Raw genomic sequence first — 5,427 nt, forward strand, 5'->3', positions numbered from 1 at the left:
AAAAAAGCCGGAAGTGGCACTGTGGCTCAAGTGGTAGAGCGCTAGCCTTGAGCTGAAGAGCTGAGGGACAGCATCCAGGCCCAGAGTTCAGGCCCCACGACCAGACCAAAAAATAAAAAAGTTTAAGCAAAAAGAAAAAATCCGGAAATGGCGCTGTGGCTCAAGTGGTAGAGCACTAGCCTTGAGCCAAAGAGCTTAGGGACAGCGACCAGGCCCTGTGTTCAGGCCCCACGACAGACCCCCCCCCCAAAAAAAGATAGGGGCTGGGAAGGTGGCTCAGTGGTAGAGCGCTTGCCTTGCATGCATGAGACCCTGGGTTCGATTCCTCAGCACCACATAAGCAGAAGAAAAAAAAAAGCCAGAAGTGGCACTGTGGCTCAAGTGATAGAGCGCTAACCTTGAGCTGAAGAGCTGAGGGACAGCGCCCAGGCCCAGAGTTCAGGCCCACAACCAGACCCCCAAAAAAAACAAAAACTGGAAGTAGCACTGTGGCTCAAGTGGTAGAACACTAGCTTTGAGCTGAAGAGCTGAGGGACAGCGCCCAGGCCCAGAGTTCAAGCCCCATAAACAACCAAAAACAAAAAAAAACTTGATGTTACAGTGCAAGTTTTGATGTGAAATAGGATCTTTATTTACCCTCAAAATACCCCCATATCTTACTTATTAATTACAAAAGCAAAAAAGTAACTTTGCAATAAAGTAACTTTATGGATGGTACTTTAGTCAAAAGCTCTAGCTAATTGCACTAATAGTGTAATACCCTGGCAGCATTTGTTCTCAATACAATGGAAAAGAAAGGACACAATGTTACTTCAAAGCAGTTTCTGCCAAAAAAAAAAAAAAGCCTATCCTGAATCAAATCATTTGGAAACATAAAGCAAATGGAAATTAAAGAACATTTTATATAATAACTAGTCTGTAATCTTCAAAATTGTCTAGGGGAAGAAATAAAAAGAAAGGCTGAAGATTCAGACTGAATAACACTTAGATGACAAGAAACAAAACAATGCTTACACTGTGGACCATGGCTCATGCCTGTAATCCTAGCTACTTGGGAGGCTAAGATGGGGAGAAGTATGATTCAAGGCCAGATGGCGAAACACTATCAAGACCCCATATTAACTAATAAGAAGTTGGGTGAGATGACAAGTACTTATCATCCCATCTATATGGAGTTAATTGTTTTTGCTTTTGTTTTTTGTTTTTATTTGCCAGGCTGGGGCTTGAACTCAGGGCCTGGGCACTGTCCCTAAGCTTCTTTTGCTCAAGGCTAGCACTCTACCACTTGAGCTACCACACCACTTCCAGCTTTTTCTGTTTCTGTAGTACTGAGGAATCAAACCCAGGGCTTCATGCATGCTAAGCAAGCACTCTACCAGTAAGCCACATTCCCAGTCCATCCATAATCTACATGAAAAAACATAAATAGTAAGATTATAGTTCAGGCTGGCCTGGGTAAAAGGCAAGATCCTATCAGAAAAATAACAAAAGTCAAAAGGGCTGGGAGTATGATTCAAGTGGTAAAGCATCTTCCTCACCAAGGAGTGAAGGAGGAGAAAGTGAAAGGGAGAGAGGAAAGAGGGAGGGAGGGAAGGAAGGAAAATAAATGTTTGATGCTAAATTAGATCAGAACTAAGGAAAATACTGAGACAACTGAAGAAATTTGAATATAATCTGTGTATTAGGTAACAGTAAGTTTTTTAAATCTGATATATTTAAGAATATATCCTTAAATAGAGGATAGAGGAGATAGGTATACATCATTTTAATTAGAAGATATGTATCTATAAGCATAAATGTAAAGTTAGAAGTGCAATGAGACATACCTTCTCAGTGAGCTGCAGGTCCTGTTGGATTAACAAACCTAAAAGAATCTACTAGTGAATAAACTTGGCCTTTTCATAAAACCAGCCGCACTATTTACTGTCTGTAAATATGACAAGGTAACTAGCCTATCTAAGACTTAGTTTTTTGTATAAACTGAGTATAAAAATCTTAGGCGGTGGGGTGTCACACATGGTTCTGAGTTCAAGTCTTAGTATTGCCAAAAAATAATCAACAGGGTTGATTGACCAAAAACAGTGAAATAACCTATGAGAAAAAAATGTAAACTTTAGAATGCTACAAAATGAGATAATAAGAGCAATACTCAAATTAATGATATTTTGTGAATACTGAGTTTATAGTGATTCTGAAAGCATAAACAAAATAGTTTCTTACATTGTAATACAGATCCTGAATAAGATGTCTTCGCCAAGTAGTGATCACTATGATGTACCTTATTTGACAAGCAATAGTCTAGATTTAGACTGTAGACCACCAAATGCAGGGCTCGTGAACTTAGTATGTAGAACAGTGGTTAGTCCAGTGTGGCAGTCAATAAATAAACCATTCCAGGCACCAGTGGTTCATGCCTACTATTCTAGCTACTCAGAAGGCTGAGATCTGAGTAGCCAGGTTTGAAGCCAGCCTGAGAAGAAATCGCTTATCTCTAATTAACCAGCAAAAAGCCAGGAGTGGAGGTGTGGCTCCAGTAGTAGAGCAGCAGCCTTGATTGAAAAAGTAAGCAGGATGGAATTTAAGGCCAGGTGCTGGTAGCTCATGCCTGTAACCTTAGCTACTCAAGAGGCTGAGATCTGAAGATCACTGTTCAAAGCCAGCCAGGACAGAAAAGTCCACAAGACTCATTGCCAATGAAAATTGGAAGTGCAGCTATGGATCAAAATGGTGGAGCACTAGCCTTGAGTAAAAGAGCTTAGGAACAACACTCAAGCCCTGAATTCAAGCCCCATGACTGACAAAAAAAAAAAAAAAAGGAGATGGAAGACACCATCTTTTGTTCATGCCTGAGGCCCTGGGTTTGATTCCTCAGCACCACATAAGCAAAAAGAAAAAAGCCGGAAGTGGCGCTGTGGCTCAAGTGGTAGGTGCTAGCTTTGAGCTGAAGAGCTGAGGGACAGTGCCCAGGCTCAGAGGTCAGGCCCCACAACCAGACCCCCCCACCAAAAAAAAGAAAAAAGAAGAAGAAATAGCAGAGAATACAGGTATATTTCAAGATTACTTGTGTATTGTTAATCTTATTTCAAAGTCACCTTACGTAAATAAATTTTACCATATTCAAACCAGCCAATCACAAGTAGACTGTGAACCTGGGCTCAACCAATCTGAGCAAAGGGGCAGGAACTGCTGTGTTAGGATAAAGAGGAGGGCACCCTGTTTGTTCTGTGTGCTTGCTAGTCAGATTTTTGGCTGGTGGCACACCCTTCTGAAGAGGTAAATTTTGCCTTGCTGAGACCAAAAAAAGCAAGCAAGAGGCAGGGGGTGGGGGGAGGAACGCACAATGCTCTTGAGTTCAAGCCTAGTGCTGACATAAACAAATATGTAAGTAAATAAGCTCAGTGCTCTTATCTCAGAGACATGCCTGACAGCTACCCTTCTTTGTGGCCACCTAAAAGGACAGGTATCAATATGCATAAGCAGACACAATATATACTTACATATCATATAGTAAAGCACTGATTTGGGAATCTGGAAAATGGATCTGCTATAACTTTGACTTTGTCCTTTGTAATCTGTGCTCATCTTCCATTAAGTCACAAAATGGTTTGCTGGATAATTTTCACCCAATGTGCTAATGCTTGGGATGGAATGCAGATATAACTATAAATAGGACTTGATCTCTGATCTCATGTCATATGATCTACTTGGAGAGAGAAAGCAGTTTGTAGTCATTATAGCACTCTGTGATGGTGCTATTTGATGGCATTTAATATTTGACTGTTTGGACAAAACTAATTCTGACCATGCGTGATGCCATGGAAGGCTGTCTAGAAAAAATTTCCACGAGATGGCAGCATTGTATAAGCATTGAAAACCATCATGTGCTACGGGTTCTTAAGGAACCCTTTTATGGCATATTCTAAAATCTATTAGGTAAATGTCTATTTTTGTATCTCCCTCAATCATAAAATAAAGAAGCAGTTTTCTTCCCAGAGTATTCTGTAATTCTGAGATGCAGGGGCTGGAGAAATAAGAAAGCAGACTCTAAAGTGAAGAAAATGTGGGTTCAAGTACAAAATGTATCCCTAATAGAATGTGTGGGCCTCAGTTCTTTTATCTAAACATTAAAAGCCAGAATGTAGTTCAAGTGCTAGAGTGCCTGCCTATCAAGCATATGAAGTTTTGAGTTCACACCCTCCCAAACTTTATTTTCTAATTCAAAGTAACAAAATTACTTTCTCTGTGATGTTCTTTTATGACATACTAAAGTAATAATATTAGTGCCGTATTCAGTAAATATTGGAAATAATTAAAGCCTTAGCATGAGACAAAGCAATCCAGCATATGAAAACTCAGTGTCTTCATGTGGTAAGAAGCAAGGTTCTGAAGCCTTAAAATAGCCTTAAAAGTTTTATTGTTTTGATTCTTGCGATACATTTAAAAGCCTCTGTTGACCTTATCAAAAGGAGCTGTATACATTAAAAAAAAAAAAAAAAAAAAACCAGTATGGAGCCGGGCTCTGTTGGCTCATGCCTGTAATCCTAGCTACTCAAGAGGTTGAAATCTGAAGATCATGGTTCAAAGCAAACCTGTGCAGAAAAGTCCCAGTGAGAGTCTTATCTCCAATTAACTACTAAAAAACCAGAAGTGTAGCTGTGGCTGAAAGTGGTAGAGCTAGACTTGAGCAAAAGAACTAGGAACAGTGCCCAGGCACTGAGTTCAAACTTCCCAACCAACAACAACTATAACAAAAATCAGCATGGTAGTGTCACACCTGTAACATTTCCTTACTTTGGGCTCTGGACAATACTTATAAAGTTTCTATTTTTTCTATTTCAGCTGACAGCCTGCCTCCTTCTTTGAGGAAAGTTAGAGAAAGTCACCTTTGGCTTGCTTTGCCTCATAATAACAGCAGCAAGGTTTCTGGCTTACATAGAGTTTTCTCACATTTCCTGTTTAGTCAGGATGGAAGCTATGCAATCAATGATCTAATGGGGGACAATAAAATATAGGCTAAGAAGGGTGACAGAGCTGGACACCAGTAGCTCACTCCTGTAATCCTAGCTATTCAAGGGGCTGAGACCTGAGGATCACAGTTTGAAGCCAATCTTGGCAGGAAAGTCTGTGAAACTCTTATCTCCAATAAACTACACATAACAAGCCAGAAGTGGCCCTGTGGTCAAGTGGTAGAGCCTTGTGCACAAAGAGGCTCAGGAACAGTGCCCAAGCCCCAGGTTCAAGTCCCAGGACTGGCAAAAAACGATCATGATGATGATGATGATGATGATGATGATGACGACGACGACAACGACAAACTGTACAATTCTCAGCAACTTAAGAAAATATTAAGACAGAAGTCCCACATAGGCTAAAGGGGCTAAAAGAGAAGTAGAAAGGGTCTTAAGTCTAGCATTTACCTGCCTGGGA

The sequence above is a fragment of the Dipodomys ordii genome, unplaced genomic scaffold, assembly GCF_000151885.1.
Source record: "Dipodomys ordii isolate 6190 unplaced genomic scaffold, Dord_2.0 Scaffold85, whole genome shotgun sequence".
NCBI classification, from domain to species: Eukaryota; Metazoa; Chordata; class Mammalia; order Rodentia; family Heteromyidae; genus Dipodomys; species Dipodomys ordii.